Genomic DNA, 12,219 nt, shown 5'->3' with positions numbered 1-12,219 from the left:
CGAGGATCGAATTGTAATAAATCTCAAAAGTATGTATTCCAATAACGTAAAAATAAATAAAAAGGAAATGCCTAAGATGTTTAACTCACGCAAAGACCTTAAAGTCAATAAAATGGCAAAAAAAAGTTTAATATTCCCAAAAAATAAATAGGTATCGTGTTAAGACTTTAAAGGGCGTCCAATAGCTTAAGCTACCTAAGGATGTAAAATGTGCTTCAAACAGAGAGGCAGGGATACAAACCTGCGGGTGGATTATGGCGAAGAGCAGCCAATGGCGTCCTTCATTGTCTGCATCGACACACATTAATGGACCACTATACAGGGTGGAGAAAAAAGTTTGGTCACGAAATTCGAACCCAGGGTAGCTGATGTCATAGAAGCAATCAATATTCATTTAATTGTGAAAAAATATGCGAATGATTGAGCCCCACCACATTTTGTTGAAAAAACGAAAATCAGAGATGAATTACACGCAGATACTGAAATTCTTGAGTCAAACTCCTATGGGAAGATATTTGAAGAAACTTCACAGAGATTAAATTTAGTCATAATTTTGTGGAAAACGCTGAGTTGATGCATTGGATAAATTGCAACCAATGAACATTGAGTAACCGACTCTAGAAAATATATCCTTGGCAATTTGTTTTCAATGCCAGGATAAAATAAAGGATAAAATTTAACCAAAATAAACGTTAACACAATCTTTGATGAATAAATAAACCGCTGAGTTTAAACTTGGTTTAAAATCCGTCAAAGACAATCCACGAAAGAGTACGTCTGATTTAATTGGTAATTGACATCGCACGGGAAAAAAGTGCGATTAATTGAAGTAGATGAACAATCTTTGGCTGCTGCGGATGTCGCATATGTCGTTGGGTGTAACTATCAAAACGGCACAACTGAATCACTCCTCCCAAGGAGCGATTAGGGATAAATTAAACTCCTTTTGCGAATTTAGAGGACCGTCCCAAACCCTAACATTGTACATTACATTTACGGTCCTCCTGAGTTAGTCCAATTTTATCCCGCGAGATATTGTGGGCATTATGAGGAACGGAAAAAAACACTTTTTACAATAACTTTCATTCCTTTTATTGGCAAACTTAGCCTGCAACGCGTTTCGCCATCACCAGGTCAATTAAAACTAGAATAAATGAGTGGACGGTGATAGACACGGTACAGTAAAGTTTGGTTCGCTGTTCCGCGGTTCGTTTTGACTGTTGTTCTAAGAAGTGTCAACAAACAGTCCACATCTACCATGGGAAAATAAAAAGATCGCATATTCGCAGATTTTCAAAACGGTTGGAAGAATACACATACCAGAAAGTACGTGTCCTTCGTCATAGAAAATCCCGGATCCAACGATTTTTCTTTGATAATAAGCGGCAAATGATGGGGCGCAGTATGAAAAAAAAACGTTTAGGAAAGGAAAGGCACGAACCAAGAAGAGGTTGATTCTTCTCGGTGGATGAGAGCGAGGCAATAATAATAATATTAATAATAATATAGTAATAATAAAAAAACGTCTTTATTGGGCGAGAATGGGAATAGAAAGTCCAATCTTCCATCTAACCCCTCGTCAAACATGAAATATTTGCAGTTAAATACATAATGAAGTTGTTCATGAAATTACATGCAGAGAAATTACATAACGCAATGGTAGAGGAGAAGGTGCTGGCGTTTGAGATACGAAAGGAATTTTGAGAAACTATTTTCAAACGATAGATAGGCAAAATGATAATGATAACATACCTGTAAATTTTCTGTAAAATCACCCATGAAGATTGTAAGGAAAAAGATATAACTCTCTCACGGAAAATAACGCAATAATGCGTTCAAATGCATCTGCGTTGAAGACGCTGACAGCAATTTCCAACCAGGAGAGTGCACTTTCCTACAAAAATGTCTTGGCGATAAAAAACATATTTCTCTCTCTTTGGCCGAAAATGTTTCCTTCCATAATATTTTGTTTGAAGTTTTTCGTGATTGAGCACATGTCCTTTTTGCTTTGCATTTCTTACTTTAGTCGTTTCCAGTAGTTCTACGCCTGTACGTACTTCGCACAGAACTTGCTCATTAGTGTTTCTGTCGGTACATCTGGTTCTAGTAACCCCCCTCCAAAACCAAATTTCTGCAGCTTCTAGTTTGGCATTTCACTCCCCCTTAGTGCTGCTGATATTGAGAATGAGACAAAACAGATTAATTGAGAATCAAAGTTGTTTTTTAAATGCACGCCGTCGTTTTCAGTTTCAACGTCAGGTGTCGCACAACCATTGCGTCTCCTATGTGCGAGGAAGCGAAGCAGCACGCTTAGAGGCCGAGGAGGCAGTTGGCAGATCCGGGACGATGCGATGCAGACTGATGAAGGCGATGGAAACAGATGGGAACCAACCAAATGGTGATAGTACGAATCAAATCACACGATTTTTGCAAAAATTCACAATATTATTATTTGAATTACACAGAGCTATTATCAGGAGGATATCTCGGAAAATTTAGGCATATAAACACCTTTAATCAAATTTTAATTTAGTACCTAAACTCAAAACCTGATGCATGTAAAATCACTGCAGAAACAAGTTACTTCGTACGCAGTCACGCAAAAAAATCTTTTCATGGCGAACTTCATCCTTTGGTGTATTTAATTGATGCATGTACTTTGAATCACCGATATCACTTTTATACATGTATTTATATACGTATCCATTCTTTCCATGCGTTTCATTTTCTGAAGTTCATTTGCTGTAATTGATTTTTTAATGTTTTGCGCTGAGTTAAGCGCCTTGGTCACAGAGAGTAAAGCAAGAGATTGATTTAGAAGAAGCCATATTGATATGTACGAGATAAAGAAAGATAAAATAGCGTCAAGTGACATTGAAGTTTCGCTTTGATACAAATTGTCTAGACTAAGCTATGGCAACACTTACACTGTTGCAGTAGTCAGGTTGACTGTAGTTTAAATTGAGAAAATGACTATTTCGCCATAGAGATATTGAATTTCTGATTAGGAAAATTAGTCGATTTTCTGTGACGCAAGAGCATCACAGGACTATGAGCATTTTGGATAGTATTAATTTACACATTCGATTTACTTCTTACTCGTGTAAAACTTATGCTACATTTCCAGGGTATATAGAGTGTATTAGGTATATTTACATAATAGAGGAAAGTTCCTATTCGTATGACTACCGAGAACGTTATTCGGAAAATGCGTGATGAGTTGTCACTTTACACCCAGAGCTATCCTATGATTATATTTTGCCACGACTGAATTGTCAGAAATTGATTTAACGCTGGGATGACTTAATGTAGGCTTATGGTCGCGGATTTTTCCACATCGAAGACACGTACTCTTTGTATTGATTCTCAACTTAGATTGATGGGCTATCGCTAGGGTTCCGACTTAACGTTCGAAGACGTTGTCTGCGGGCCATTTAAAAGTGTACACACCCTGTTTATTTCAAAATGCATGCATTTTTATAAGCATCGAGTCGAATGTGGTAATATTTCAGGAAAAACGAATAGAAATGGAGTCTCGCATTTATCACTAAGGACTTATCATCAGGAGGACTTTTGGTTTCGCTGACAATACAAAAATTATGCCAATTTAAAGTGCAGTTTTAACAATAGGAAAGATAATAAAGAACCCATTAAAATCACAAGTCAAATAGTAACAAAACAAAAAACTATACGGTGGCCACATCTTGAGAGTTTAGCAAGTTATTTGATTATTTTGCATTAAGTGAGATGATCCCAAGTCAGTAAAAATTTTCATTGGTTTACTAAAGGGATAAATATCGGTCGGGAGAGAATTTATTTCTCCAGAAAGATGGTAGAAAAGTGAACGTTTAATTAAAGGTGACCTTGATATTGGAGAGGGTGTGGCGGAAATACTCTTAAGTTGATGAAGGGAAATGCGAGCATTTGAGACAGATACTCTCCGACCAGGCGAGTGGAAGGAAAAGACACATCGTGATGCAAACAAATACTAAAGAGCGAGGAAAATGCTTCAAGGCCATCAAACCCTGGGCGATGAGAGACTAGGAAGGTAGTATTAGAAGGATATTACATCCCTCTTGTCCCGTCGTATTTTTCCTGAGTTAAATGCATGCTTTCCCCTTTAAATTTTTTGCTGCACCATATCTTTGAAATCTTCTCGCAACCAAAAAAGTTGCAGATTTATGCGTCACAGGTTGAAGTATATACTTGCAACAAATATTTCTTCGTGGCCAACATTGTATAAAATTGTATTGTAGCAAAAAAATAACAATGCAAGTATTGAAATATTATGAAGCCATACATATACATAGGCCTGTCTTGATAAATTCTTTATTTTGCGCGACATATTTGTTGTGGCTATTGATTTGATGCTTATTACACCCTTCTCAAGTTCTTCCTCCGCCAAGGGAAATGTATAGCAGTTGGTATAGAAGTGAATGCAAGGCATCTGCTTTGTGACAAGAATGGGTGTTCAAGTCACAAGATATAATTGAATATGTAATAGTATCTTTTATATGCATGTTAAAATAATGCTTCTTATATTTAAGGGAAACTGTTCAGTCTAGCAAATGCAATCCTCTGCTGCCAACTTCCACTGTGACAGTTTTGTCTCCGAGATGAATCGAGTTCAATGCACTCGAAAAATGGTGTAATTTCCTCCGCCGCCATACAGATAAAAAACCTTACATACATATCTAAATAACTTTAAAAAATACATTCTCATAAATAGGATTTCTAGAAATGAAAATTTTATATTGTAGACTATCGCTAAAAATGCCAATCTGAAAATGTGAAATATGACGCATCGCCATTGCTGCCGTATATGTCGAGAAATTAAACGAGAAATAATTGTGATTATTGCAGAATTAAATGTTTTCTACTTCTCTTGTCATTACAATCGTGCACCCCACTTTCTCCGTGGGTACTACTAAACTTTCTGCACTGAGACACTTTCGCAGTAAACTAAAGACTGGAGACCAAATTTTGAAGACTAAAGTGACCAGTAGCTGATAGCGGGTAGATGAATACCACCCAATTAACGAACTCAATCGAATTTTTACAACTTTTATCTGAACTCGCTTTGTTGTTCAAAAAAAATCTTGCAGTTCAATTTCAACCCACTTTCCTATTATCTATCAAGCTGAAATTTTGAAGATAGTTCATAGGTAGATGATAGTGCAATATTCTAACACGTTTATCATGTTTGGAATTGTATATCGATTTTTATTCAGAATTTAGAATAAATATACAGATCATTTCTTGGGTGCCATATCGTGACACTTCGCGATTCAAATTGAGAAACACTCCGACACGCAAGTCATTAGAAACAATGAGCATACCACTAAGTCTCACAATTTATTAATGACATACGTCGACAAGGGATTAGTGATTTAAGTGAGTTAACTTAGTAATTTAAGACTATTAGGAGTGAATACTTCGGTACGTATTTTTAATCGTGTGGTGATCAACTCAATATTTTAGAGTGAGAGTGATTCCTACATTCCTTAACATCCTTTCAGCTCTTGAAGCCTTTTTGGCCACGTTGTTGTTGCAGCAGAAGCAATCGCTACGATCAGATAAGCAAACGGCTGCATATGGAGGCATGCTTCGGAATCACTCTCCATTTCGGACAGGATGCGTTGAAGAGAATGTTTAGGCTTGTCGTTTGATAATTGAAGATATTATGATAGCTCGATCAGGGACTCAGCTAAGAATTAAGGCTAGAGGGGGTTTTAGGCGCAACTAATACTTTGGGGTGTAGGGTATTGTATCCATCCAAAGGTAATTGGGAGTTAAGGGGGGCCCTCATCCAGAAAATTTTAAGATTAATGGTTCAAAATGGCTAGTTGAGAGATATTAGATTAATCCTAACACTATTCTATAAGTAAAACTAATCCATTGAGTAAAATGGATGAAACATTAAAATTTATCTGAGCTCTGGGTGGTTATCCCCCAAACCCCCCCCCCCCCTCGCTGCGCCACTGAGCTCGATCACTTTGTCGATCTGGTGTTACGTGTGTCTCGAATGCTTCGTGAGAGTGTTGAATCCGCTCAGGGCGCAGGGCGAGGAATTTATAAAGTTGATTATTTAACCAAGAACGCGTTGTTCCACAAGGTTAAGTCGCGAACCATTGTAGATGCTCCTTTTGCATATATTTGATCCTTTTCCTGCGAGAATAAAACTTGATCCACACTATCGCCCGCAGGATGAAACATATATTAACCAGATAGATTAATCGAGGAGGAATCGTTTGAATGTTTTCTGCTGGGCGGAAAAGCAACACGTGACCACGCTAAGAATATCATCACCTGAGATTCCAACAGCAATCCTTTCGGAGCCATTTCCAGTCGGTGCGCATCTCTCTCCTCTTCTGCTCAAAAGGGTTGAACTCCACCCCGGCTATAATTTCGGTTTTCGGTCCGGATAAAAATCGCGACGGGACATTTAAAAGAAAAAAGCGAGATCGTCATTTTTCTTGTTCGTGCGGTGCGAGTCGGAAGGAAGTCGGCGGCTCCATGAAACGGCTCGCAGCTGTCAGCCAACACCATGGCGACGAATGTTAAAGGCGGGTTTTTAACGTCTGTTTACGAATTTATGATGCAGCCTCTCATATATAACGCGCCTCTTCGCCGCTCCTTTCACGCCGATCCTCCTTTGTCCACCACTCCCGGGAGAACATCGTACCACCCCTCCTCCCTCCCATTCCTCTTTCCCTTCCCGTGATTCCGCGCGCGAGCGGCCTCCGTTTCAAGCGAAATGTGCGGACGAGTTAACCTCCCCCCTCTCCCCTCTCTCTCCTCCGAAGGGGTGGACTCTGAATGGGATCTCATCTTTGGAGGCCTCCCTCCTTCCCCCTCGCAGCATTCACGCCTCCGATATTGTGGCCGTCGTGGGGGTGGAATGTTCATATTTCGTGGGTGCCCCGCCGCGCCACGGCCTCCTCCTGACATCTCTCCCCACCTGAGAAGCCCATCTTTCCCTCCCCCTCTGCCCCCGGCTGGACTCGCTGCACTCAGACCGGGAGAGGAAAAGAGAGAGAGAGAGCCCCTCATCTACTACACCGGCTGCAAAGCCGAGAGGAAGTAAATACCACCTAAGAGGCGGCGATCGGGTAGGCGAGTTGACTCGATCCCTGGCTTCTCACCCCGTAGGCTCCAGTTCAACTCCCGGCGCTGGTATAAATTTTTCTGAAGTTTCTCGATGCTAATCTCTGTAGTCTCCGGCTCAAATTTGTGGAAGTTTATTCTAACAAATGAAAAGACAACTATGTACTTATCCACCGATTACATTAAATTTAATTGGTGTATAAGTACATAGTTTTCATTTGTTTTCTCGAATCTATTTCTTGATTGCTTCGTGGAGGATACTCAATCCGGCCTGAGTGTCCACCGCGAGTCCTCGCTTGCCGAACAAGAGGTCGCGGGTTCGATTCCCGCCGGGCTAGGTTTCCCCTACCCAGGGCATGTTTTTTCGTGCACGTGTTAATGCTATCTTGCTAAAAAAACCTCGATGTAAAAGGCCGTGTGAAAAAATGTGAGCTGTTTTCGGTCGTACGGGGATAAATAAATAATAGAATCCGTCCGTCGGATGGGAAGTTAATCCTTGATTTCCTTGGCACCTTTGGTTGCAAGTTAATCGATTCTGACGCCGGGTTTCGCATCCCCATCCCCATGGCACAAATAATCTACCGGCCATCTCTTTCTTACCAATCAGCCTTATCTTCACACTCAGCAGACCTCCGGAAAACTAGTCAATATTATTAGAAGAAGTTTTCCACCGGTTGAGGCAGAAGAGACTCATTTCAACCACGCTCCCTCGAAAGCTATTATGAAAAACTAACTTATAGCGAGCATAATTGCAATAAAAGTACTTTGCGCGCGGGTCCACCGTCAATATTACAGTTTCATGACCGCACATTTAACGAACGATCCTTGGTATAGTGAAAATTACTGTCTACTAACGACTCGTATTCTATAGTTTAAGGTAGGCCTATTTGGTGAAAATGTATCAAACCATAATTCTACCGATTTGATTGCATTCAGGTAAAAGGTGAACTCTAAGTAAGGACGTAAACGTAAAGACGTTAAAAGCGTTTCAAAACAGAGTGCTTAAAGTATTACTTGGCCCGATGGATGAGGTGTGGAATCAAGGGCGTAACCAGGATCATAACTATGAGGGGGCAAACCATGGCCTAGGGGGGACAAGCCATGGTCTAGGGGGGGCAAACTAAGTTGTGACATTAGTTTATGAGATTATTTCCTTGAAAAAATAGTTTTATTTTAGTTACATATCTTGTACTAATACGTATCATTTTTCGTGGGTTTAAAGAAAATTTGTTGAATGCTTTCGTTTCAATTCAGAACTGATTTTTCTTAAAGACTTTTGCGATTTTTGTTTCTAGGGGGGCAGCTGCCAAGAGCTTACAGCTTTTTCAATTCTCATAAGAGAATTGAGAAAGGTGTATGATCAGGTCCTCGGATGTGGTGGCAATAGTTGAAGGGAGAAGAAGGTGAATTCATGAGAGGGGGAGAAATGGGAGTCACTGAGCGTGAGTGTGTAGGGGTAGCGCCGCTGCGAAGACCGAGATTGAGATGGCAAGAAATCTGGAGAGAATTGGAAAGGCACTAAAAGAACCAGAGCATGATGGAACATGACACAGCTATTTTACTCATCTGCACCCACACTCGTATTCCATTCCCACAGAGTATTTATTTCGGAAGGGAAGAAAGAAAAAAAGCCCCTTCGTTGCATCCATGTGATCTCCCTCCCTACTCTCTCAAATAATTCCTCACCTTTCCCTCCGTCGCGCATTTCATTCCCTAGCACTATCTCGCACGTTTCCCTCCATCACGCTATCTCCGCTCTCTTCCATAAATAAATCTCGAACGCCAGTGGTCACCAAGAATTTATATTATAACTCCACTTAATGTTACAAATCAACGTCTCAATACTATTCGTAAATCAATACAATTTTAAGAATAGGGTGGTTTCCTATTTTTTATTGCCTAAATCGAAAGATTATTACTCGTGGAGTACGTATTTCACGTGTTTAGATTTTTAAATGACTTGAAAATTTTCACTTTTCGTTTAATCGAGGAAAATAGATATCGTCATTTAAAAATCTAAACTCGTGAAATACGTACTCCACGAGTAATAATCTTTCGATTTAGGCAATAAAAAATAAGTATAAATGCTGGGAAAAGCCCGCTTGACGTCATTCCTGTTCCGGATGCCGATGTGTGAGGCCACCTTGGTGCGAGGCTATGAGCGCCGCCACGATGCAAGCTGCTAGCAGGTAGCAGAGTACCCTGATAGCAAGTAGCGCTTGGCTTAAAGAAGGATTATTAATATCCTATCAAACGGAGGAAACTTTCTGACCATCGGCAATTTTAATAGATGATTATTAAGAGATGATTCCCTGAGCTATGTGCCTCATGCAAGCATTGGTAATCTCAGACGATGTATAGCTCCTGAATACTCTTATATCATCTGGGCCCATGTGACGTCACGTGGAGTGGCATCGCATGGGAGCCAATCTGGCTTTTTTCAAATGAGGTTAAAATTGACCATTAAAATTCATCTAAACTGGGAAATCTAAAACCAAATAATTTGTATGCTATGAATACACTAATGATGGGTAACGAATCGAAATCAATGCCTTTCGTTTTTCTTTGATGAAGGAAACTACCCTATCCTCTAATATGAGTACTCTTATGCTTCATACCGTGAACATAGTCATAGGTGGGGGGCACGCCCCCCCTTAAATGTGAGAAGTCCGTTTGCCTGTCAGTCTGTTGAGTCCCCCCATAAATAAATCCTGGATCCACCCTTACATAAAAGTTCACACACGAGCACTTCACGAGTACATGCGTAAGATCAGAACAAAACAGAGAAAACGAGAAATTGTGCGTAAAACCTCCCAGATGTGGTTACAATAATCAAGAATGGGCAACGGATGTATAAGCAAAAGAGAATTTAGAGCACGCGCAATTTTTCTCTCGCTGCCAACTTTCAACATTTGGATGAGGGCAGAACAATCTTAAGTTACTCATGTAAGCCTTCATACATCTACACCTTTCCGCGTCTAAACTCCGAAATGTACGGTAACATTCGATGAAACATTAAAGGGATCTTCATCTCTTCTTTCCCTTCCCCTCCCACCCGCAAATCCTCCTCAAGTGGACATGAACTGCGCCTTCCTCTCTGCTAACGCTATAATCTCGGGTGAGGACAGAACAAACATTATGGTAACGATAAAAACGTAGAAAAATATATGATAAAATAGTTAGCGAGTAAATCGGAGTTAAAGTATTCCAACCTCGCGAGATTACACTTTTGAAGCCGTGTCTGGGGAATGAATGGAAAACTTATGAAGGGAATGGGGGTCTCGCAGCAATGAGCACGACCCATTAATTGGAATAAGTTCAGAAGATTCAAAAAGGAGAATTTTTGGTATAATTGAAGCGGCGAGAGTTTTCGCTCGCGAAATCTTGAAAAAACTGTTTCGAGGGGAATCGAAGTCATTTCACAATATCAAGAAAAGGATCATCATTTTTCTCCCTATAACTAAGCACACGCATATTATAAAATCATTAGTAACTTCATGTGATTTCGGAATTAAACATACGCGAAATGAAGTTATACAGTATGAACTCAATTGCCAATCGATAGGAATAAAAGAAATAAGGTTAAAAAGGATGCAAGTTCTGTCGAATGAAATCATTTATCTTTTTACTACGGCCATGATTTTCTTCATCAGCATCTCTTCCCACCCCCCCATTTCAAAACGCACATCCTCCCGCGTGGAAGAGTTTCAAGAGATCGAACATCATAGGTAATTAAATACTCTTTCTGATGCTCAGGGCTGCCAAACTTTCGATCATGAACACTCGGCCGAACCCAGCCCCAAACAGCGCGCGGAGACTTCAACGCGCGCAACGGCGCGCTGCGGCGCACTTCAGCACCCAGACACCATCCGTGACTGACCGCGCAACGTGGATATATCGCTACCTCCACTGCACAAATTTTCAACAATCGTCCACCGAATCAAATCACAAATCCGCTCAACTAGATAGCCCTTATAGTAGTAAATGAGCGGATTTGATTCAGTGGGCGATTGCTGAGCATTTGTGCAGTGGAGGTATCGATATATTAGGCCACTACGAAGCTGGGTGCATGCATCAAAGACGGCTGCTAATGCGTTCCATTTCAGAATAACTATCACGATCGACTTATGAGTGTGGACAATGAGTGACAGCGGAGCATTGCGATGAGAGGACGAATCGATTGATCGGGACGCAGTCGATCTCGATTAGATCCATAGGAAAAGTTGAAGGCGGTAGAAGCCGACAATTATAATGGTATATCTCATTACACAGCTTTGATTAAAGTATGCAGACAAACATGCAGCTAATGCTAGCTATTTTCCAGTATCTAGCTCATGAAGGAGCCATCGTAGGTCAAAACTGAATCCTCGCAAACCAAAGCTGTTGATAAAGTCGTCACCACCATTTCTTTCCTCTTACGCTTCAGTCACGATAAAACATAATGGTACTCATGGGAAACCTCTGCGCTGATTATAGTGGCGATACATTGTTTATTGGCAAATATTACATAAGTCAATTCCAGAGAGTCAAACAGGCTATTATCCAGGCATTCACACGTTTTGTCTTTTCGGAATGGGCCGTGACTTGAACTAACCACGGATCCGTGTCTTTGAACGCACCAAATCGCATCTTCCACGGTTCCGTGCCAAATTCCTCATGGCCGGGGGCGCGCGCCTCGGCGCCCCTCCCTATGCGCCAGTGAAGCGCTAGGCCGTTTGCCATATTTAATGCTTCCAAGACGGCGACGCTCCGTGGAAGGCGAATATTCGAACTGCTTAAAATCGGCCTCGTGGGGGCGGGCGGTAAGAATCCTTGGACTGATTGTGAACAAAATGGCAGCGCGGTTAACAAAAGCTCAGCGAAAATATGAAACTACAAACCTTCAACATTGCCTTAAAAATTAAAATGTTGGAAGAAAAATAATTAGGTATAGATTTAACCAAAATGCTGATACTTTTAATCCTCGCGATTTTTATAATTGACTGGTAGTAAATATCCAATCAAAATAAATTATATGGGAGCGAAAGCTATGGGTCAACATCACCATGGAAACTGGAAAAAGTGGGCAAATATAATAAATAGATTTAATCAGGGGTGGTCTGGGGCGATTGT

The 12,219-nt window shown here is 40.6% G+C and overlaps 1 protein-coding gene across 2 annotated transcripts in view; it reads right to left on the bottom strand.

Moving 5' to 3' along the window:
- The window catches only part of LOC124156207 (LIM/homeobox protein Awh), a 119,581-nt gene that overhangs the window by 67,951 nt on the left and 39,411 nt on the right, over window positions 1–12,219 (bottom strand). The gene's annotated exons all lie outside the window — the stretch shown is intronic.

This window comes from Ischnura elegans, chromosome 1 (genome assembly GCF_921293095.1).
Source record: "Ischnura elegans chromosome 1, ioIscEleg1.1, whole genome shotgun sequence".
Classification (NCBI taxonomy): Eukaryota; Metazoa; Arthropoda; class Insecta; order Odonata; family Coenagrionidae; genus Ischnura; species Ischnura elegans.
This window is presented reverse-complemented; position numbering and strand designations above follow the sequence as displayed.